Raw genomic sequence first — 24,796 nt, 5'->3', positions numbered from 1 at the left:
AGAAGTGGAGGGTGTGGAGGAGAGGAGCATGTATAGACTGATCGAATGAGGACCCAGCACCTGGGGACAGCTCACTTGCCCAGTCACTGCTGTCCCATCAGGCAGGATCTCTCTGAGCACAGGAAGCTGGGCGGAGCTGGCATTTATACCCCCTGGGCGTGTCCTGGAACTCAGGGGATGTTGGGAGCCCAGAGGATTGTGGGGAATCGAGTTAAAGGGACTTGCACCTACATCTGGATAAAGGGGCACACCACTACACTCCACCCCACTTGAACTTGCGATCCCAGGCGAGTTCACAGACCATACAAAGTCCTCTTGTGCAAAGCGTTCAGGTAGTTTCCCAAAGTTGTGCCTCTGAGAACATCTCAAGGGTTGAGGTTTAGGCTCTTCTCCAGGAGCAGGCAAAGGTGCATCCTCACTTTCAGGCTTCTCAGTAGACAGGGGGTCAGAGGGCTCCACAGCAGGAGTAGTAACCTGAGCTGGGCAATCATTGGGCTGTACGGCATCGTCTGTACCCGTGATCTCTCCTGAGAGACTTGGATTTAGCAGTGGGGGAACAGGGAGTAGCCAACGCTGATTCTCTGTTGGGGCTGCTACTGGTGGCTCTGAACTCTGTTCTTCTGGCTCTCTAGTTGAACTCCCAGGAATCTCCCTGTGGCTTCTAAAAGGTTTAAGGAACCTGCGGTGTAGCCGTCTCGGCCTGTCTTGAGTACTTTCCTTCTGGATGTCATAGACTGGCACTCCTGGAATGGGTTGCTGTAACACAACTCCAGGCACTTCCTCCCATGGAGTTGGTAGCTTACCCTGCTGATGTGTACCTTTGCGCCAGGTCAGGACCCTGTCTCCAGTTTTTGGGTCATAGACCTCCATCCCTGACTCCTCTTGTTCCACCCAGGTTTGATCCTTTACGAACTGTTGGACTTCTGACAGGCGTCGCCTCCACTCTTGAATCCAGGACGCTGGAGTATACTCCAGTTCTTCAGTGGGGACAACACCCCATAGATCTGTGGGTCCCCCAAGAGTAAGGCCGAACATCACATGGTAAGGAGAGCGACCTGTCGCTGAGTGCACAGTATGGTTATACTTCCAAACCACTTCAGCCAAGTAATGGGTCCATCTGGTTTGTTTCTCATGGGCCAGTCCTCTCAACAGTTGTATCAGGGTATGATTAAACCTCTCACATGCTCCGTTACCCTGTGGGTGGTATGGGGTCGTATGTGTCTTTTTGACACCTAAGGAGCGACACCATTCCTGGAAGAACTCACTTTCAAAGCAGGGCCCTTGGTCTGAATGTGTCTTCTGAGGGCAGCCATAAGGGAGACAGAAGTGCTTCCACACTGCTTGGGCTGCAGTCTTTGCAGTCTGGTAATGAGTTGGCACGGTTACTGCAAACTTAGTAAAGTGATCCAAAAGTGATCCACCATAACAAGGACATAGCGATGTCCATCTTCTGACATGTCAAGGGTGAGAAAATAAACTGTCAGTACTTCCAATGGGGCAGACGTGTTCCAAGTCATGGGAGGCACCTGGGCCTCAGCCCCTTTTGTCACGGAACATACCGCGCAGTGCTGAGATATCTGATTGATCAACTGGAACAGCCCCACACACATGGCTTGCCTTTTGAACCAGGCAAATGTCTTGTGGACACCCCAATGTCCTCTTTCCACATGAATTCTTTCTGCCACTTGTCTAGCTCTGGCCCGTGACAATACGACCTGCCAGGTTATCGAAGAGTCATGGTGGAACATTATTCAGCGATACAATATGCCATCTCTCAAGAGGAAACGTGACCATTCACCCAACAGTTTTTGTGTCTCTGGCAGCAGTCGCGATCTTTCTTTTTTACTGGGCCACCGCTGTAACTGCATCGCCTCTGTTACTGGGGCAATCACAGGATCATTCTTCTGTATTTCCGCCCAGTTGTACTCTTCCAATACATGGATGAGGTCCACCCGTGGTTGACTCTTAGGTCTAGCCCTCATTATGGGTGGAATTTCTTCTTCTTTAGCTTTTTCATCCACATCTTGCTGTGGTTGTACTGAGGGGTACCGTGATAGGGCATTGGCCACGTGTTTGTCCTTTAGTGCTGCCAAGGAAAGAAGCAGATTTCTAACTTCTTTAGGTGGTCCCAGGTGGGTAGGACATCGTTTCAACAGCTCGGGCTTCAGCCCCTGGATGATATTCATGCCCAATATCACCTGCGGCTGTCCTTTTCTGGATACACGTGTAACCACCACACCTTTTTGGCCAAGGTCCTGTCCCCACAGTTTTACCTTCATCCAGGTAATCCCAACCACTTCTATAGGAAGTTCGTTGGCAGCTGTCAGTGAGGACCATGGGGTATCCTGACTCATTTTCTTCTTTGGGAAGTATCGCTGGAACAAAGGTTCTGGTAGAATAGTGACTTGGGAGCCAGTGTCGAAGAGACACTCGATCTCTTGGCCATTGATGTACCCATGTACCACAGAGCAATCGACCCCCACGTCTTCCGTGTGTGACTGGGGAGTCGTTTTGCTGGACCGCCCCACTGCTTGACTCCTAGCGGCAGGGCGCTCTGGGTTTAATGGCCCCCTTGGTATTTGATCAGGACAGTCCCTCAAGCAATGTCCCTTTTGTTGACAGCCCCAACATGGGGAGGGTGACCTCTCCCTTCTTGGTCGCCGGCGGGGCGGTGATCGGTTTCTCCATGAAGGGATGTTCTCCCTTGGATTATCTCGCTCGCGCCTCAGCGTGGCAAGTTCTGTCTGGAGCTGGGCCATTCCTTCTGTCAGCCTGTGGATGGCCACCTCCCATGGAGCTATTTGTTCAGTTTGTGGTGGTTTACATGGTTTAATCCCTGTGCTGGCCATGAGAACATCCGCACTAGCACGTCTGGGCTCTGAATACAGGATAGCTGCTTCTAAATTTTTGTGGAATTTTAAGTTTGGGTTACTTCTGTCCTTTTCTTGTAGCTTTTCCCTGACTTTGTCAGACAGAAGCCCATCCAAAAACTGATTCTTCAGCCACCCGTCTGTATCACTCCAGCCAGCATGTCCTGCTCGCCTCCTCTCATTGCGTCGGATCTCGGCTGCTATATCCTTCAGTTCCAAAGTGTACTGCGGAATGGATTCACCCACTCTCTGCCTTCTACTGATAAATCGAGCCCTAAGATCCCCTAATGCAACCGGTTGGGTGTACACTGCTTCCAAGCGGCTGATTATCTTGTCTAGGGAATCCTGGTCCTCTGCTGGAAGGTGCAAAATTAACTTCCTTGCTTCCCCTTCAAGGGCATTAATGGCCAGATATGCCTGCTGTGTGGGTGGGACCCCATATGACCGGATCAAGCCCCGAAATCTCCTAATCCAGTCATCCAAGTCCTGATCTGGTCCTGTGTACTTAGGCAGTTGTTGTGGTAGCAATCCTGCCAGCAAAAGGGAAGCTATGGCAGACTGTTTGACACCTTCAGTGCTGCTTTCCTCACCACTGACTGACATGGCTGATCCTGTTCGTGACGCCAAGTGTTATTGTTAGCTCAATCTTGTCAGGAGGCAATTACAAGATGATATACAGCCCTTCAGTCCCAACTCCCCCTGTATAGTGAATTCTCCGTCTGCTGGCCAGGAGATGCGACGACACATAGCAACTTAAGCATAGCGTAGACAGATCTAGTTTATTTCAAGTTTTGCTCACACATTTAAAGGAAATTTGGGCAGCAAAACCCTGTTTAAACCAGTTACAATTCATTGGTCAACTTATCAATAGAACAGATCTCACAGAAACAATACATGAAAAGGCCCTTGTGTTCCCATACATCTCTGTCAAAATTGTGTTTTGTGGGAAAGCCGCTCCGTCTGTGTTCAGCTGTCTGATGTGTTAATGTAAGCAATTGTCAATTGTGTTCAAGTGTTGTCTGTCGTCTATATGCAAAATATCCAACTGCCAAGTGTCCAGGGTGTGTGAATGAGGTGTGTTGGTCTGACTCGTTAATCTGTAATTGCAAGGGACCACATTCCATTGGAAAGTGGGCATGAGCTGAAATGTATTATGAAATATAATATTTCAGTAAGGCACGTTGATACACTCTTTCAACCCAACCTTTGATTCATAAGGGTGGGGTCACCTAGAGTCTGTGAATAGCACTATGTGCCCTCCTGGGATATATATCCAACTATGAGTCCCATATGATAGTAACCATCCCTTAATGAGCTGGACATTCTTGACATACCTGAATTGTGTTATTGTGCATGTCATATTATTGGTAACTGACTTGCACAAACAGGTGACATTATGTTCTAAGGTGTATGTAGGCTGGCGGCTTGGTTGTGTGCACATAGGGATATAACTTCTTAGAATTCTATCACATCAAAAACAGACATGTTCAATGGGGAGAGCCATAGCTTGCAAGAACCTATGGCCTGAAAAATCTGAACTCCATATTATGGCAATAAAGTCACTACAAAGAGACCATGGCAGCACATACCACCTGTTGACTATAGCATGTGAATCTTCAACATCTCCTAAAGCCTTTGCCAGGAAAGGGCAAAAATAAACCCCCCGTTCAATGGGGGGAAAAATTCCCTTTCGACCCTCGTATCGTCAGAGCGGTCAGACTAAATCCCTGTCGGCTACAACGTTAAACAATGTCCTTTGTGTCCAATAGGCTTAATTTCAACTGTAAAGTGGAGACATGAATGTCTTGTGTCTCTCTCCTTTCCTGGGGTGAGGAAGGGCAAAATGAGGAGAGGTTCTCCGGGTGGTGAGCACATGTTGCAAGTAACCAGACAGTGGCTACTAGTGTTAAGCTTGCTACAAAGAGTACCACTGCTGCACAAATGGGAAGTCTTCCAGGAGTAGGGGTGTCCATTGGCATTGTACCAATGCGTCTGTCTGGATCCAACTGGAATTCGTCTGGTGCTCATCACAATCTCCGGTCCGCAGTCGTGGGGTCCAGAGGTGGGGCTTCCTTCAGTTGCGATGCGTGTATCCAAACCGGGGAGTCGTCTGTCAATACCGCTGTTCTGGTCACTACTTGAACTGTCGCAGGAGGTCCGTAGGGTGGGTCTAGCGATGTCAGCTTATGGGGGCCTTCACCAGGACTCTGTCTTCAGGCTTGAATGGGTGGGTTGGTGCACCTGTTGGCACAGGAAACAAGAGCGAAATATCACCATAATCACTGTTTAATTTTTCAATTAATTCTGCCACATATTCCTCTTGCATCTGCTGCAAATCTCTAGATATGAGAATTAATGGATTCATAGGGTTGGGAAGGGTCTCCCCATCAAAATTTCAAAGGGAGATAGCTTGGTTTGTGGGTCTGGAGTCATTCTGACTTCAGCAAGAATAGCAGATAAGTACAGAGACAAGAATACAAGTTTTACAAGAATGGCAGGAGTATGTTGCGGCACTGGGCTTCTGGTCTTACAGGCAGGCAGCAAAATAAATGCTAGTAAGAACCATTTGCAGTACTGGGGTTTAGGGCCTACAGGAAGGCAGGTAACCCTAAGACAGGAAGGATACCTAATTGCACTGTCTTGGGAGAACACAGCATGTCCACACATGCAACAATGGTGAGGGCCCTTGGAGGGGTTGAACTGCCTTGTATTCTCCGAAGGTGGAGATGGGTTAACTTGCAGTCCTCTTACTCACCCAAGCAGGCAGCTACCTAGAACTAAAGGCCAATAGACAACTGAGAATCCCTTGCATGGCTAAGATGCTGTGATCACTGAACAATAGGGAGTAAAATTCAAGCTGTCTTGTGTACATGGACACACAGAGACACACAAAACAGCTAGAAGTGAGTACCCATGCAACCATAAATTTATAAGGGATTGCAGTTTCCCAGTGACAACAAGCAGGAAATTGAAACCAAATAGCCTTGGAGACACAGGGTTTGACTTCAAGGACCATTTATATGCAAAGCCTAGGGCAATGAGTCACCTTAGAATGAAAAGAGATGGCTTGGCTGGCCATGCAACTAATTGAATTCACAACAGGAGGTTACCTTGTCTTAAAGTTTAAATCTTACAATACCAAAATAATCTTAAAAAACAATGTAGTAACACTGACATAACTTTGTTGTAATTCTTAGCACACTATAGGTGTAATAATAGAGCAACAATTTATCCAATTCTTCCATCTCACAATATAATAATAAACTCTATAAGACAAGAGATGCTTAATTATCTAAGACATAGAACCTCATTAATGCCAGAGCTCATATATGTGTCAAATTAGAACACATCAAATATCCGACACCCAATAAATAAGAACTTTCTAACACAGTCTAAAAACAGTCTAATCAATCAGAAAAAAAAACAATTTGTAAACAATACTCCCATTGGTGAGTTGTCGTTGAAGACTGTGATCGTCCTTCGTTCTGAAAGTCTCAAATCAGATTTATCTGAGAAATAAGCATCAAGAAAAATTTAGTAACAAAACATTTTACTTTTCCTCCTAAAAATAAACCAACGGTTAAAGGAATTTAGCATACAGTAAGCATATCAAACATTTTCCTTCCTAACAGTGCACTTCTCTAATACCAAAAATTGTTGACGTCAAATTAATTATTACCACGTGGATTTCTATTTTTTTTTTTGTTGTTATGGTATACCATAAATTTTAAGAAAAAATTATTATTGTTCACCATGGTTAAAAAATGAGCAGCTCGAAAATAAACATTAGTAATTTCCCATTTGGCTACAATACATTATACGTCACCATTTTTCACCCATTTGGAACATTCTTCAAAACTGTTTTTTTTTCTACAAAAGCAAAAACTGATAGTTAATATACATTTGCATATACAATTAACAGATTCTTAGATTCTTTTGTACTTTCCTCTTCAAGTTTACTCAGCTCAGTCAATTGGCATGACAATACAGCTGTTTACACTCCCTAGCTTTTGCAATCACTGACGGGAGAAGGGGGGGGGGGGGGGTTTGTGCTAAAAAAAAGGCACCAAATTTTTTTGTTTTAAAAAGTCAGTGATAAAGATAAAAAGTCAGTGACAAAAACCTCAATGATAAAGTTCAAAATTGCTCACGATTTTAAGGATAGAAATACAATTTTAGTCCTCAAGGTCACACTTTACACACCAAATATATTTTCTTGCTTCTAAAAGCTGCCATGACCAGCATAGCATGGATTTGTTACCATTTTGTTGTACTCGTGGCAAAATCACATCACTTTAAAACATAAGTAATCATTATGCAACCGGTATTCATTCGGTGTTATGAAATGCTTTGCTGATACAGCACTTTTAGGAACATTATTAAAACTAACACAACATAACGATCCATGGATCTTACACACCTCTAAAGTTGCCCATACACGATACAATTTTCATACAATTTTCCTAAACGTAAATTTCATTATTTTTTTTTTCTTGGGATTCTCCTTACCTTAAGAATTGCCCATTACCTTAAGCTCAGAATATAAAGTGAGATTAGCTGAGTTTGAAGGTTTTTATATATATATATATATATATATATATATATATATATATATATATATAGGGATGGTGAGGTCAGTATTTAGACTTTATTGGAAGACCTAGTTTCCAATTTATGTGGTTTCCTGCACCTTTATAATCAGATTTATATACACCCAATTTATGGTTTGCTGTTAACTATCCTTGGTGGGCAAGTTTATACCTTCAAGCTCAGCTTAATATCACATACAATCTCCACATACATCTATACAATGGCATGCAATCTTATATAAGGACTAAAAATACACTTAAATGTCTATACAGCAAATATACAAGGTTTAGAGGGAGAATTCACTATCACACACAGTACTGCTTTGTAACCGGGTTTCAGACCCTGAGGTATCAGACCCCCTCTTATCTTTGGGGCATCAGACCCCTATTTTCTTTAGGAATATCAGATTCCTGGGAGGCGCTGAAAATAGCGCTAACTGGGTACCGTTTATCTGCTCTGACAGTATAGGGTGGCAATAAATAAAAAATAGAATTACTCACCCAATACTGTGTTATGGCAGATCCCAACTTCTTGACACCAAACTGTTAGCTCAATCTTGTCAGGAGGCAATTACAAGATGATATACGGCCCTTCAGTCCCAACTCCCCCTGTATAGTGAATTCTCCGTCTGCTGGCCAGGAGATGCGATAGCAACTTAAGCATAGCGTAGACAGATCTACTTTATTTCAAGTTTTGCTTACACATTTAAAGCGGTAGTATCCCGCTTTTTGACACTTTTACCTACAGGTAAGCCTATAATAAGGCTTACCTGTAGGTACAAATAATATCTCCTAAACCGTCATGGTTTAGGAGATATTTACAGTGCATGCAGCCGCTCGCGCGAGCGGCGCATGCGCTCTGAAGGTCCGGGGGGACCTTCAATTATCTTGCCGGGAGCTTGCCGGAAAAATCACTCCCGGCCAATCACCGCGCCGGAGCCGCCGAACCCGGAAGAGACGGCGAGGGATCATGGCAGCGCCCGCAGCGATGTCTGGGGGTCCGTGTCGGGGCTTCGTTCTAAGGTAAGTTACACATAATGGGCTAGTATGCGATGCATACTAGCCCATTATGCCTTTGTCTTGCAGGTTTTTTTTTTTTTTGTTTCTAGGGTTTACAACCGCTTTAAAGGAAATTTGGGCGGCAAAACCCCATTTAAACCAGTTACAATTCATGGGTCAACTTAATAATAGAACATATCTCACAGAAACAATACATGAAAAGGCCCTTGTGTTCCCATACATCTCTGTCAAAATTGTGTTTTGTGGGAAAGCCGCTCCGTCTGTGTTCAGCTGTCTGATGTGTTAATTGTAAGCAATTGTCAATTGTGTTCAGGTGTTGTCTGTCGTCTATATGCAAAATGTTCAACTGCCAAGTGTCCAGGGTGTGTGAATGAGGTGTGTTGGTCTGACTCGTTAATATGTAATTGCAAGGGACCACATGCCATTGGAAAGTGGGCATGAGCTGAAATGTATTATGAAATATAATATTTCAGTAAGGCACGTTGATACACTCTTTCAGTTATGTAACGGTATCAGCCAAATGATCAGACCAGTGGTGATGTGCAATTTCTACTTTACTTAACAATGTGCAACGTAGATTACACAGGAGATCATGTGAACAGGGGTTTGCAGTACAAAACAGCAATATGAGGAAGGGAGAAACATTCATAAAACATGTGAAAACAATTCTATTGCAGTTCTAGTAATGGCCACTAGATGGCAGCAGAGTGTTCTGAGTTCAGTTTACTGATAGGATAAAGATCTGAAGATTCTCACGTGTTCCAAGAGATTGATCTTTCATTCAGCAGACTGTGAGCTGAGGGGATTTCCTGCTGGCACAGACTTCACACAGGCGCTGCTTATGCTGACTTTGGTCAGGAGGCTCTGGGGGCTGTAGATAGGATCAACCCACTGCTTGGACAGCTTCTCCACATGGACTGTAACAGAGTCCTCTCCAGTGACTGGGGCTTGGATAGATGCTGTGTGCTCTTGTGCTCACTGCTGGTGGCCCACACACCAGACTGATCGAATGAGGACCCAGCACCTGGGGACAGCTCACTTGCCCAGTCACTGCTGTCCCATCAGGCAGGATCTCTCTGAGCACAGGAAGCTGGGCGGAGCTGCCATTTATATCCCCTGGGCGTGTCCTGGAACTCAGGGGATGCTGGGAGCCCAGAGGATTGTGGGGAATCGAGTTAAAGGGACTTGCACCTACATCTGGATAAAGGGGCACACCATTACAGGAGCATGTATAGAAGCGGAGGAGGGTGGGGAGGAGAGGAACATGTATAGAATCGGAGGAGGGTGGGGAGGAGAGGAGCATGTATAGAAGCGGGGGAGGGTGGGGAGGAGAGGAGTTAGTATAGAAGCGGAGGAGGGTGGGGAGGAGAGGAGCATGTATAGAAGTGGAGGAGGGTGGGGAGGAGAGGAGTATGTATAGAAATAGAGGAGGGTGGGGAGGAGAGGAGCATGTATAGGAATAGAGGAGGGTGGGGAGGAGAGGAGCTGTATAGAAGCAGAGGAGGGTGGGGAGGAGAGGAGCATGTATTGAAGTGGAGGGGGGTGGGGAGAGGAGTATATATAGAAGCGGGGGAAGGTGGGGAGGAGAGGAGCATGTATAGAAGCGGGGGAGGGTGTGGAGGAGAGGAGCATGTATAGTAATAGAGGAGGGTGGGGAGGAGAGGTGCATGTATAGAAGTGGGGGAGGGCGGGGAGGAGAGGAGTATGTATAGAAGCGGGGGAGGGTGGGGAGGAGAGGGGCATGTATAGAAGCAGAAAAGGGTGGGGAGGAGAGGAGCATGTATAGAAGCGGAGGAGGGTGGGGAGGAGAGGAGCATGTATAGAAGCGGAGGAGGGTGGGGAGGAGAGGAGCATGTATTGAAGTGGAGGGGGGTGGGGATAGGAGTATATATAGAAGCGGGGGAAGGTGGGGAGGAGAGGAGCATGTATAGAAGCGGGGGAGGGTGGGGAGGAGAGGAGCATGTATAGAAGTAGAGGAGGGTGGGGAGGAGAGGAGCATGTATAGAAGTGGGGGAGGGCGGGGAGGAGAGGAGTATGTATAGAAGCGGGGGAGGATGGGGAGGAGAGGAGCATGTATAGAAGCGGAGGAGGGTGGGGAGGAGAGGAGCATATATAGAAGCGGAGGAGGGTGGGGAGGAGAGGAGCATGTATAGAAGCGGGGGAGGGTGGGGAGGAGAGGAGCATGTATAGAAGTGGGGGAGGGTGGGGAGGAGCATGTATAGAAGCGGGGGAGGGTGGTCACAGTGGGGAGGAGAGGAGCATGTATAGAAGCGGGGGAGGGTGGGGAGGAGAGGAGCATGTATAGAAGCGGGGGAGGGTGGGGAGGAGAGGAGCATGTATAGAAGTGGGGGAGGGTGGGGAAAAGAGGAGCATGTATAGAAATAGAGGAGGGCAGGGAGAAAGGGAGTATGTATAGAAGCGGCGGAGGGTGGGGGGAGGAGCATGTATAGAAATAGAGGAGGGTGGGGAGGAGAGGAGCTGTATAGAAGCAGAGGAGGGTGGGGAGGAGAGGAGCATGTATAGAAGCGGGGGAAGGTGGTCACAGTGGGGAGGAGAGGAGCATGTATAGAAGCGGGGGAGGGTGGGGAAGAGAGGAGCATGTATAGAAGCGGGGGATGGTGGGGAGGAGAGGAGCATGTATAGAAGGGGGGAGGGCGGGGAGAAGAGGAGCATGTATAGAAATAGAGGAGGGCGGGGAGGAGAGGAGTATGTATAGAAGCGGAGGAGGGTGGGGGGAGGAGCATGTATAGAAATAGAGGAGGGTGGGGAGGAGAGGAGCTGTATAGAAGCAGAGGAGGGTGGGGAGGAGAGGAGTATGTATAGAAGCAGAGGAGGGTGGGGAGGAGAGGAGTATGTATAGAAGCAGAAGAGAGTGGGGAGGAGAGGAGCATGTATAGAAGCGGAGGAGGGTGGGGAGGAGAGGAGTATGTATAGAAGCGGAGGAGGGTGGGGAGAGGAGTATGTATAGAAATGGAGGAAGGTGACCACATTGGGGACGGGAAGAAGATGTATGGAAGTGATGTATACTATAATGCTGTGGAACAGTGGCGTACCAATTGGGGGGGCGGGGGTGCGGACCGCCCCGGGTGCCACGCACGGGGGGGGTGTGTCGGGCCGGCACGCACCTCCCTGTGAAGGCAGCTGCATAACAGCTCCTTCAGTCAGTGGCGCGCTGCTCACAGGAGGCGGGAAGAAAGAAGGTAAGTGCTGTGTGCTCACTGTGCTGGATAGGAGAAGCGGCTGGGACAGCTGCATAAAGAGGAACTGATCTTTTCATATATCTCCTGCATCCGTTGAATGACTGATTCTCCTCCTCTCCCCCTCCTGCAGGCATTCAACAGATGCAGGAGATATATGGAAAGATCAATTCCTCTTTATGCAGCTGTCCCACCGCCCCTAATATACAAATTCCTTTGCTGGCCCCCCAGTGCTATCCAGCCCCCCCCACCCCAGTGCTCTTCAACCCCCCCTCTCCAGCCCCCCCCCAGTGCTCTTTAGCCCCCCTCATCCCAGTTCTCTTCAGCTCCCCACAGTGCTTTGCAGCTCCCCCAATGCTCCCTGGCTCCCCCAGTGCTGTCCACTCCCCTGTGCACCCTGCCCCCCCTCAGTGATCTCCAGTTCCCCCAATGCTCTCTAGCCCCCTGTGCACCCTGGCCCCCCCCCCTCAGTGATCTCCAGTTCCCCCAGTGCTCTCTACCCCCCCTGTGTACCCTGGCTCCCCCCTCAGTGATCTCCAGTTCCCCCCAGTGCTCTCCACCCCCCTGTGCACCCTGCCCCCTCTTTAGTGATCTCGTTCCCCCCCCAGGGCTCTCCCCCCCTGTGCACCCTGCCCCCCTTTAGTGATCTCCAGTTTCCCCCCAGTGCTCTCCAGCCCCCTGTGCACACTGCCCCCTCTTTAGTGATCTCCAGTACCCCCCCCAGTGCTCTCCACCCCCCTGTGCACCCTGCCCCCTCTTTAGTGATCTCCAGTTCCCCGCCCCCCAGTGCTCTCCACCCCCCTGTGCCCCCTGCCCCCCTTTAGTGATCTCCAGTTCCCCCCCAGTGCTCCCTGGCTCCCCCCCTCAATGATCTCAAGTTCCCCCCAGTGCTCTCCACCCTCCTGTGCACCCTGCCCCCCCATAAGTGATCTCCAGTCCCCCCCCAGTGCTCCCCCCTCAGTGATCTCCAGTCCCCCCCAGTGCTCTCCACCCCCTGTGCACCCTGGCTCCCCCCCTCAGTGATCTCCAGTTCTCCCCAGTGCTCTCCACCCCCCCTGTGCTCCCCCCTCAGTGATCTCCAGTTCCCTCCCCCAGTGCTCGCCACCCCCTGTGCATCCTGGCTCCCCCCTCAGTGATCTCCAGCCCCCCCCAGTTCTCTCCACCCCCTGTGCATCCTGGCACTCCCCCCTCAGTGATCTACAGTCCCCCCCCAGTGCTCTCCATCCCCCTGTGCACCATGGCTCCCCCCTCAGTGATCTCCAGTCCCCCCCAGTGCTCTCCACCCCCCTGTGCACCCTGCCCCCCCTCAGTGATCTCTCCAGTCCCCCCCCTCCCAATGCTCTCCACCCCCCTGTGCACCCTGGCTCCCCCCTCAGTGATGTCCAGTTCCCCCCCCCAGTGCTCTCCAGTCCCCCCCATGCTCTCCAGCACCCCCCCAGTGCTCTCCACCCCTCACACTTTCCAACCCCCCTGCAATGCTTTCCACCCCCCCTTAATTCTCTCCAGTGCTCTGCTTCCTCTGTGCTCTCCGGCCCCCCTAGTGCTCTTCTATCATGTCCTCAGTCTCTGACCACCTCTTGTATCATGTCTGCAGTCTCTGACCATCTCTTGTATCATGTCTGCAGTCTCTGACCATCTCTTGTATCATGTCTGCAGTCTGACCATCTCTGGTATCATGTCTGCATTCTGACACTGAAGTCAAGCCATCAGACAGTTCCAAATTAGTGGTCATGCTATCAGACAAGTTTTTTTTGTGTTGGAAATTGTAGACAGAAACATTATTTGACACAATACACAGCAGATTGTAACCTACAAAATAATTATTACACAAATGTGTCATACACACCCCCCTCTACCATATCTTACTATATGGGGGGATTTTACTGTGGAAATTTAAAGATACAGAGCCCCAAATATTACCCCTTAAGCTACAAATTGACATTTTTTCAAAAATGTTAAATGGGAGAAAAATAAAATCTCCCATTGGACCAATACGTTTACAATGCAGATGTGTCATACACACCCCCCTCTACCATATCTTACAATACGGTGGGATTTTACTGTGGAGATTTAAAGATACAGACACCCAAATATCAATCCATTGACTACAAACTGACATTTTCGCAATATTTCAAAATGGATCAGACATAAAATCTCCCATTGGACCAATACGTTTACAATGCAGATGTGTCATACACATCCCCCTCTACCATATCTTACAATACGGTGGGATTTTACTGTGGAAATTTAAAGATACAGAGCCCCAAATATTACCCCTGACATAAAAATGTCAATTTGTAGCCTAAGGGGTGATATTTGGGGCTCTGTATTTTTAAACTTCCACAGTAAAATCCCACCGTATTGTAAGATATGGTAGAGGGGGATGTGTATGACACATCTGCATTGTAAACGTATTGGTCCAATGGGAGATTTTATGTCTGATCCATTTTGAAGTATTGCGAAAATGTCAGTTTGTAGTCAATGGATTGATGTTTGGGTGTCTGTATCTTTAAATCTCCACAGTAAAATCCCCCCATATTGTAAGATATGGTAGAGGGGGGTGTGTATGACACATCTGCATTGTAAACTTATTGGTCCAATGGGAGATTTTATTTTTCTCCCATTTAACATTTTTGAAAAAATGTCAATTTGTAGCTTAAGGGGTAATATTTGGGGCTCTGTATCTTTAAATTTCCACAGTAAAATCCCCCCATATAGTAAGATATGGTAGAGGGGGGTGTGTATGACACATTTGTGTAATAATTATTTTGTAGGTTACAATCTGCTGTGTATTGTGTCAAATAATGTTTCTGTCTACAATTTCCAACACAATAAAAACTTGTCTGATAGCATGACCACTAATTTGGAACTGTCTGACGTCTTGACTGCAGTCATTCTGACCATCTCTGGTATCATGTCTGCAGTCTGACCATCTCTTGTATCCTGTCTGCAGTCTCTGACCATCTCTGGTATCATGTCTGCAGTCTGACCATCTCTTGTATCATGTCTGTAGTCTCTAACCATCTCTTGTATCATGTCTGTAGTCTCTGACCACCTCTTGTATCATGTCCGCAGTCTCTGACCATCTCTCTTGTATCATGTCTGTAGTCTCTGACCACCTCTTGTATCATGTCCGCAGTCTCTGACCATCTCTCTTGTATCATGTCTGCAGTCTCTGACCATCTCTCTTGTATCATGTCTGCAGTCTCTGACCATCTCTCTTGTATCATGTCTGCAGTCTCTAACCATCTCTTGTATCATGTCTGCAGTCTCTGACCATCTCTCTGGTATCATGTCTGCAGTCTCTGACCATCTCTCTGGTATCATGTCTGTAGTCTCTAACCATCTCTCTTGTATCATGTCTGTAGTCTCTAACCACCTCTTGTATCATGTCTGCAGTCTCTGACCATCTCTTGTATCATATCTGTAGTCTCTAACCATCTCTTGTATCATGTCTGCAGTCTCTAACCATCTCTTGTATCATGTCTGCAGTCTCTAACCATCTCTGGTATCATGTCTGTAGTCTCTGACAATCTCTTGTATCATGTCTGTAGTCTGACCATCTCTTGTATCATGTCTGCAGTCTCTAACCATCTCTTGTATCATGTCTGCAGTCTCTAACCATCTCTGGTATCATGTCTGTAGTCTCTGACAATCTCTTGTATCATGTCTGTAGTCTCTGACAATCTCTTGTATCATGTCTGTAGTCTGACCATCTCTTGTATCATGTCTGCGGTCTGACCATCTCTGGTATCATGTCTGTAGTCTCTAACCATCTCTTGTATCATGTCTGCAGGGAGGGGGAGGGGGCAGACTGCAAGGGGCACTGTGATGGGGGCTGTGAAATATGTGCAATATATACTCTTGAAAACATTACAAATTTTTGTGGGTGTTTTTACATTTTAAAGGGGGGGTGCCAGATATAGGATCCGCCCCGGGTGCCAAATGCTCTAGGTACGCCACTGCTGTGGAAAACAATGGAGTATACAGCAGACACGGACAGGGGGGCAGAATACCTATGGGGGTGGCCAGGGAAATGATTATACAAGTACAGACAATGAAACATGACATAAGTACAGGTACAGGACATGGTCCATAGAAGGCAATGTAACATTGGAACAACACACAGCACGTGTCTCCAATGAACCCGTTGTGTAGAGCTGGTGTGAGGCGATGAATGGGATTAGCGGCTATCTGGCTGCCAGGAAGTACCTTTGCCCCACATCCATCCTCTAGCCATCATCAGGTGACACGTTTCTCTGTCAGCGGATTGCACGTGTACTTCCCTAGCAGCTTTGTATAAGAGAGGGCGGGAAGGGGCGTGGCCAGAGAGTGGAGCGATAAGTTGGGCGGGGAATAGGAAGCTGTTATGAAGCTGTAACGGCGGAGATCTCCTTACAAGACAGAGCAGAGACTGTACCGGCATCTTCCTGTGCACATATCTCCTGTAAGGACTGGTAAGTGAGGAGCGCCTCTGTGTACAGGGTATGTATTGCAGCAAATAGTGGAAGCCTATACAGAAATGTATTCTTCTGGCTGGGAAACCCTGGGTGGGTGCTACGTCATCATTTCTTAGTATGACGTAGGAAGAGGGCTGTGAACCCCTAGAAGCCCATAGCTGAGTGCAGTCCATGCTAGTTTTTAGTTGCATTCTTTAGACAAGCTGTCCTCTCTTCTCAGGACAAGCAGTATTGTGTTGTTGCCATCAATGAATGGAGTTCTAGTGAGCACATGGTGTTCTGGTTACTGGCCATTCATTTCATATGTGATGTGTCAGAGCCCTTCCCCAGGCTTAGCCACCTCCTTCTGTCATCATGGATCTCTCTCTCTCTCTTCTCCCATTGGTCACTTCCACATACATGTCATCAGGTATCTCCTATACGCAGGGATATGCAAACTGTGGCCCTCCAGCTGTTGCAAAACTACAGGTCCCATCATGCCTCTGGGTTTCATGCTTGTGGCTGTCTGAATCTTGCTATGACTCATGGGACTTGTAGTTCTGCAACATCTGGAGGGCCACAGTTTGCATATCCTTGTCCTATAGACAGGCTCTAACAATCCACATTTATTATTACACCTCTGACTGTAACTCTGTTAGGAATATTGGTGACTGCCATAAATGGTTGATTTCTTTTCCCAATTTATTGATCATATGACACACAGAGACAAGTGGATTTTGCACTATAGTTGGAGGATAAATCATTGATTGCATCTCTGTTTTCAGCATGCAATCTAATAATTTGATCAATGGAAAAACAATCAAATTCACGACCGCAGCAGCTCACTTCTGTCAATTAATACAAAGCCGTTAATGATTTTTTCATCCTGGACAATTGACTCGGTTTGATAGAATCCGATTGAAGTCCGGTCTGCGGCAATCACAAGGGAAGTTACGGCTGTTTTGTTTTGAGTTGCATATCAATCAGATAGTAAAATGAAAGTAGTTGTAAAGTATTAAAAAAAAAAAAATAGCAAACATATAAGACCCCGTTCAGACTGCGGCGACACGACTTGCTGGGGCGACCTGTGAAGTGCACCGCGACCTCGGCGCGACTTGCACTGACTTCATATAATAGAAGTCAATGCAGTTCACCCCAAAGTAGTGCAGGACCCTTTTTCTAAGTCGGAGCGACTTGTGTCGCTCCTATTAGAACAGTCCTGTACTATTCAATGGCGGGCGACCGACCGCGACTTGTCAGGCGACCAAGTCGCGCTAGTGTGAATGGAGTCTTATACTTACTTGCTCTGTGCAGTTGATTTTGCACAGATCAGCCCAGATCCTCCACTTCTGGGGTCCCTTTTTGCTGCTCCTGGCCCCTCCCTCCTGTCGAGTGCCCCCACAGCAAGCAGATTGCTATGGGGGCACCCAAGCTGAGCTGCAGCTCCATGTGTCCACTCAGACGCAGAACTGCGGTTAGACCTCACCCCCTCTCTCTCCTGATTAACTAACTGAATTTGATTGACAGCCGCAGGAGCCAATGGCAGGAGAGTCCCAGATGGCAGAGGGACTCGTGGATATCTCTGGACAGAGATGGGGCTCAGGTAAGTATTAGGGGGTGCTGGGGAGGCTGCTTCAGACAGAAGGTTTTTTTTATCTTAAAGAGGTTGTAAACCAATTAAAAAAAATTTTTTTTTCAACCTGAAAGAGAAACACATAATGAGCTAGTATGCATCGCATACTAGCTCATTATGAAATACTTACCTTAGAACGAGCCCCCGCCATGCCGCCCGCTTACCTGTATGACGGGCGACATGTTCAGTCGCCTGTCTTCCGGGATCGCGGCATCCGGCCATCTGTTTGGCCGGAGCCGCGGTGACGTCACTCCCGCGCATGCGCGCGGGAGCCGACGGTCATGGCACGGGGATCTGAAGGAACGGCACCAGCGGCCGTTCCTTCAAAGCGCATGCGCCAGTGACATCACTGGCTGCATGTAAGGTAAATATCTCCTAAACGGTACATGTTTAGGAGATATTTACAGTACCTATAGGTAAGCCTCATCATAGGCTTACCTATAGGTAAAAGTGTCAGAGGAGGGTTTACTTCCTCTTTAATGCCTAGAATGCATTAAGATAAAAAACCTTTTGACTTTACAACTCCTTTAAAGCTTGTATGGCCACCATGATAATTTACTGAGGTTTAAGCGATCTTAAAGTGTGTTTAAACCCACGTTTTTAACTTTTCTCTATAGGTAAGCCTTTAATAAAGCTTACCTATAGGTACTGTAAATATCTCCTAAACTTGCACCGTTTAGGAGATATTTACATTGCATGCAGCCGATGACGTCATCTGCGCATGTGCTCTGAAGAAACAGCCACCCATGCCATGATCAGCGGCTCATGCGCAATAGTGACGTCACGCAGCTCCCGGCCAGTACCATAGCCAGAGTCCGCAGACCAGGAAGGAAGATGGGTGAAAATGGATGTGGCCTCCATCGGGGACGACGAGGGCTTCGTTTGGTGGTAAGTGTCACATAATATGCTAGTATGCCGTGCATACTAGCACATTATTTACTTTTCAGGGGGGGAAAAAAACAAAAATAACAAGCATGTTAAAACTGCCTGCTCTGTGCAATGGTTTTGCACAGAGCACCCCAGATCCTCTTATTCTCGGGTCCCTCGCTGGCATTCCTTGCCCCACCACCCTGCCCAGTGCCCCCATAGCAAACAGCTTGCTACAGGGGTACCCGAGCGGAGCTGCTGTTCTGTGACCATTCAGACATGGAGACATTGCTTGACCCTGCCCCCTCTCTGTCCTCATTGGCTCACATTGACAGCAGCAGGAACGAATGGCTCCCGCTGCTGTTTTAGCCAATGAGGAGGCTCTCGTGCTATATCGAGATAGAGCTCAGGTAAGTATTAAGGGGGATGCTGCACACAGAAGGTTTTTTTTTTTAATCCTAAAGCGAAGTTCTAGCCTTTCCTGTGTTTATTAAAAGAAAGTGTAGCTGCTGACTTTTAATAAACACACTCACCTGTCCCACGATCCAGTGATGTGACCGTCCGAAGCCTCACTTCTCTCCAACTCCTCTCGGCAGCACCGGCATCACTAGTGTGGGCACCCTGCTGTTGCAGCTTGCGGCTTCACAGCCTGGTACGCACTGAGCATGCGCAAGTTGCGCTGCACGTTCTGAATGGCCAGGCAATCTTCTGGGACCTCTGACATGTCTCTGAAGATTGCAGGGAGGGAGGGGGAGAGAACTTCTCTTCTCTTGAGCCGTTGAGCATAAGTGGGAGCGGGTACCTGTCAAAACTAGGTATCCGATCCCCCCCCCCCAAATAATGACATGCTAAATGTGGCATGTCAGGGGGTCAGGAAGTTCCGCTTCCACCACTTTAATGCATAGTATGAATGAAGATAAAAAAACTTTCTGCCTTTAGAACCACTTTAAGGCTGCTTTCACACTGATCAGTTTTTCTTCCGTTTTTGCGCTTAAAAATGCGTAAGAAATTTATTTATTTTTTGGATTTATATTTTCATATTTATATTACAAAACTATATATATGATGTATGGATGCTTTATTATGCATTGTATGTTTTGTACCGAAATACTTTCAATAAACGTTTTTAGACAAAAAAAAAAAAGAAAAACGCATGTCCATTAAATCCTATAAAACTCTTCATTTTTCTCTGCGTTTTTCAAAGTCCTGGAAGTTGCATTTTTTCCCTCAAATCTTCAACTGTCTCCGGAGCGTTTGCGGGATCTGCACCTGGCGGTGGTTCGGTGCCTCATCGGGACAGATTTCGGGGGTTCTATTCCAATCTGTTCACCGTGCCCAGGAAGGAGGGCAAGGTTCGTCCAATTCTGGACTTAAAGGCTCTGAACCGCTTTGTGCGGGTTCGCAAGTTCCGCATGGAATCCCTGCGGTCGGTGGTGGCTGCCCTGGTCCTGGGGGAATTCATGGCTTCCATCGACTTGAAGGATGCGTACCTTCACATCCCGATTTTCGGGGGTCACCAGAGGTACCTCCGATTCGCCATTGCGGAGGATCACTACCAATTTGTGGCGTTACCTTTTGGTCTCGCTTCGGCTCCACGGGTTTTCACCAAGGTGCTTGCACCGGTTCTGGCTTTGTTGAGAGCCCAGGGCATCTCTGTCCTGGGGTATCTGGACGATATTCTGGTTCGGTCTGCGACCAGCCAGGGTCTGGAGAAGGACCTGTCCATCACGATGCAAACTCTACAGGGGTTTGGTTGGACGATAAATTTTCCAAAGTCGACGCTGTGCCCGTCGGTTCGTCTTCCCTACCTGGGAATGATCCTGGACTCGGTCCAGGCGAAGGTCTTCCTACCGGACGACAAACTCAGGACTCTTCAGGAAGAAGTCAGGTCCCTCAGGGACGTTCCGTGCTCGTCACTCCGGACGTGCATGAGATGTCTGGGATTGATGGTCTCGGCTTTCGAGGCGATTCCCTTCGCCCAGTTTCACACGCGGGGTCTCCAAGCGGAGATCCTGTCCAGGTGGGACGGGCGACCGCAATCTCTGGATCTCCAGATTTCGTTGAGCCATCGCACCAGAAGGGATCTTCTGTGGTGGCTCCAGTCCCCGACGGTGTCAGGGGGCAAGTCTTTTCGTCCTCTTTCATGGACGGTGATCACCACGGATGCCAGCCTGTCGGGCTGGGGTGGTGTTCTGGGCGTTCTGTCCGCCCAGGGAACTTGGTCGGAGGAGGAATCCTCCCTTCCGATCAACATTCTGGAATTGCGTGCGATATATCTCTGCCTTCGACGTTGGACGGACAGGCTGCAGGGCTGTCCAGTTCGGGTGCAGACGGACAATGCCACGGCGGTGGCCTACATCAACCACCAAGGGGGCACCAGGAGTGCCCGAGCGGCTCGGGAAGTGGCCGACATTCTGTCTTGGGCCGAGACACACGTCCCGGCGATATCGGCGGTTCACATTCCGGGGGTGGAGAACTGGCAGGCGGATTATCTGAGCCGCCAGACCCTGGACCAGTGGGAATGGTCCCTCCACCCGGGTGTCTTCCAGATGTTGTGCGCGAAGTGGGGTCTTCCGGAGGTAGACCTGTTCGCGTCTCGTCTGATCAACAAGGTGAAAAGGTTCGTGGCAAGGACGCGCGATCCTCGGGCAGACGCGTCGGACGCGTTGGTAGCTCCGTGGCATCAGTACCGACTGATGTATGCGTTTCCACCGATTCAATTGCTGTCCAGGTTCCTTCGCAGGTTACACTCGGAACAAAACACAGTGATTTTTGTGGCACCGGACTGGCCTCGCCGGTCCTGGTACGCAGACCTCGTGAATCTGGCGGTCGACGCCCCGTGGCGTCTGCCTCTTCGAGAAGATCTCCTGTCTCAAGGGCCGATATTCCGTCCTGCTTTACAGTCGCTGGCTTTGACGGCCTGGCTGTTGAGACCGAGGTCCTGAAGGATAGGGGTCTCTCTCCTGAGGTCATTCACACTTTGATCAACGCGAGGAAATCTTCCTCGGGGAAGGTCTATTACCATACTTGGAAGGCCTATTTTGCCTGGTGTGAGTCCAGGGGGTTTTCACCTCGCACATACTCGGTATCTGGAGTGTTGTCCTTCCTTCAAACGGGTGTCGACCAGCGTTTGGCGCTGGCTAAGGTCAAGGGTCAGGTGTCTGCGCTGGCCGTTCTTTTTCAACGTCCTGTGGCTTCTAACTCCTTGGTTAGCACTTTTGTTCAAGGGGTGCGACATCTGGTCCCTCCTAGGAGGGAACCTCTGCCTCCTTGGGACTTGAATCTCGTTCTGTCCGTATTACAACATGCTCCTTTTGAACAGATCAGGGAGATTTAGTTGTCTATGTTGTCCAAGAAGGTCGCCTTTTTGGTGGTGATCACTTCAGCTCGCAGAGTGTCGGAGCTGGCGGCTTTGTCCTGCAAGTCTCCGTATCTGGTCATTCACTTGGATAAGGTGGTCTTGAGACCTAACCCTTCCTTTCTTCCGAAGAGAGTTTCGGAATTTCACCTCAATGAGGACATTGTCTTGCCTTCGCTTTGCGCGAAGCCTAAACATCCGAAGGAGGTGAGGTTGCACTCTTTGGATGTTGTTCGGGCGATTAGGGTTTACCTTAAGTCGACTGAGTCTTTTCGCAAGACGGATTCTTTGTTTGTCCTTCCGGAAGGTCCTCGGAAGGGCATGGCGGCGTCGGCTTCTACCATCGCCAAATGGATCAGCCAGACCATTGAGCAGGCATATGCTTTGAAGGGAAAAGTTCCTCCTATGCCTGTGACGGCGCACTCTACCAGATCTCTGAGTACGTCTTGGGCCTGTCGTCATGGGGCTTCTGTGGCCCAGGTGTGTAAGGCGGCGACTTGGTCGACCGTGCACACTTTCACGAAATTCTACAGAGTGGATGTTCAGGCATCGGCAGATGCTTCCTTTGGCCGCAAGGTTCTTAGTGCGGCAGTTCCTTAGGGTCCCTTGTTTTGGACCCTTGGCTGTTTGGGATATGTTTTTTCATCCCTAGGTTATTTGTTTTTCCTGGGTTGTTGCTCCTGTTGAGCAAATTTTTTTCATGTTGCCCAGCTGGTTTCCTTCCTTTGGTAAGGTTCCTTTCTCTGATGTGGAGACTGCGTTGCCTTTAGGCGCGGCTGCGTTTCCCACCCCTCATGTTTGCACTGCTTTGGGACGTCCCATTGTGACGAATATGAAGATGGCGGCGACTGTCGGAGGACGTAAGAGAAAACGGAATTTTTGTAAAATCTTACCTGTAAAATTCCTTTCTCTGAGTCCTCCGACAGTCGCCGCCCCCGCCCCTCTTTTGGGGTTTGGTTGTATACTCTACTGCTATTCCACTGAAACTGAGGTATGGATACAGGAAGTAGGAGGGTATTGACTGAGGGGACCACCCCCTGGGGGTGGGATATGTTAAAAGCTTTAATATTAACATATTCTGTTGCCTAGCTACTCCTACGGAGCAAAGTCTAATACCCCATTGTGACGAATATGAAGATGGCGGCGACTGTCGGAGGACTCAGAGAAAGGAATTTTACAAAAATTCAGTTTTTCACAGGTGAAAAGTACAACAGAAAGGGCTCTTTCACACGGGCGTTCCGTATGTCCGTATATCACCCCATCCGTTTGCAGATGATTTACGGACATAATGCATGTCTATGGGATTGCGGATGTCAGCGGATGACCATCCGCTGACATCCGATTTGTGTCCTTTTAGTTCTGTTCCATTTTTTGGAACGGAACAGAACCCTATTTTTCCTCCGTTAAAAACGGAAAAGAAGCAAAATCGGATGTCAGCGGTGTCATCCACTGACATCCGCAATGCCCATAGACATACATTATGTCCGTATATCATCCGCAAACGGATGGGATGATATGCGGACATACGGAGCGGATGACACAAGTGTCATCAGTGTCCTTGAAAAAAAAAAAAAAGTGCCTCAGCGGAGATAAAAAACTGAGTGGCCGTGTGAAAGAGCCCAAACACAGCAAAAACGCACTAAAAATGTGGCAAAAAGTCATGTTTTTATTTGCAGAGCAGCGAGAAAGTAGCCTTCTGTGCAGAATCTTGCTGGCAGAAAAAAAAGAAGAAAAAAATTGGAACATAAAGGCCTTGTGTGTACTCAGTTAGGCCCCTTTCACACCAGCAGAACAATCGGGTACAATGGTCTGTTTTTCAGGTGGACCCGATTGGACCACCCAGTGCTCTCACCGACATCTGATCATGTCCGCTAAAAACAGGTGGATGGGGATCAGATCGGATGCCAGTCGGATGGAAAGGGACAAACAGTCCATTTCCATCTGACAGCCCCATAGAGAACAGCAGGCTGTGTCCCTAGAAAAGGACCTGCCATACGTCTGCTCAGTGGGGAGATTCCCCACTGAGCAGGCAGATCCACTTAATGGATTCCACTCCATCTTAAAGTGGCCTTAGGCTACTTTTACACTGCTCCGTTGAAAAAGTGCAGTAAAAACGCATATACATTTCCAGTGGGTTTTGCAGCTGTGAAAAAAGAACATGACTTAAAAAAACGTACCAAAAATGTAACTGCGGGTGCATTTTTGCTGCAATTGTTGGTGCATCTTATTCCAACTTAAAGTGATACTAAAGTCTAATTTTTTTGGTGGTTAAAATTACAAACATGTTATACTTACCTGCTCTGTGCAGTGGTTTTTGCACAGAGCAGCCCAGATCCTTTTCTTCTCTGATCCTTCGCCAGCGCGTTAGACCCCTCCCTCCTGCCCCCACAGCAAGCAGCTTGCTATGGGGGCAGCCGAACCGAGACGCTGCTCTGTGTGCCCATTCAGATACAGAGCTGTGGCTAGAGGCTGCCCCCTCCTTATTGGCTCACTGACTTTGACAACAGTGTGAGCCAGTGGTGCCTCTTGCAGTGTCTGGGCCAATCGGGAGGGAGAGTCCTGGACAGCCAAGTCTCTCGTGCAACATTGCTGGATCGAGATGGGTTCAGGTAAGTAGAATTATGGAGAAGAACCCTCATAATGGGACTTTTAATGGCAACATATAGTATGACATAGAAAGTTGTGGTTTTGAGTCAACTGGTGAAATTATACAAAACTTTTATTGTTGTAAATAAAAAATATAAAGATATATATATATATTACTCAATATTAAAATGATTATTGCACAATTCCTGGATAATTTCTAGTACACTCAGATCTCCA

At 48.1% G+C, this 24,796-nt stretch overlaps 1 protein-coding gene across 1 annotated transcript in view; it reads left to right on the top strand.

The window, feature by feature from the left end:
- The first annotated feature begins 16,113 nt into the window (after positions 1-16,113).
- Positions 16,114-24,796, top strand: part of ISYNA1 (inositol-3-phosphate synthase 1) — an 80,789-nt gene continuing 72,106 nt past the window's right edge. The window contains exon 1 of the mRNA XM_082263789.1: positions 16,114-16,161. The gene's annotated coding sequence lies outside the window, so the exon portion shown is untranslated. The remainder of the gene's footprint in view (positions 16,162-24,796) is intronic.

This window comes from Pelophylax lessonae (assembly GCF_965119305.1).
Source record: "Pelophylax lessonae genome assembly, chromosome: 1".
NCBI classification, from domain to species: domain Eukaryota; kingdom Metazoa; phylum Chordata; class Amphibia; order Anura; family Ranidae; genus Pelophylax; species Pelophylax lessonae.
This window is presented reverse-complemented; position numbering and strand designations above follow the sequence as displayed.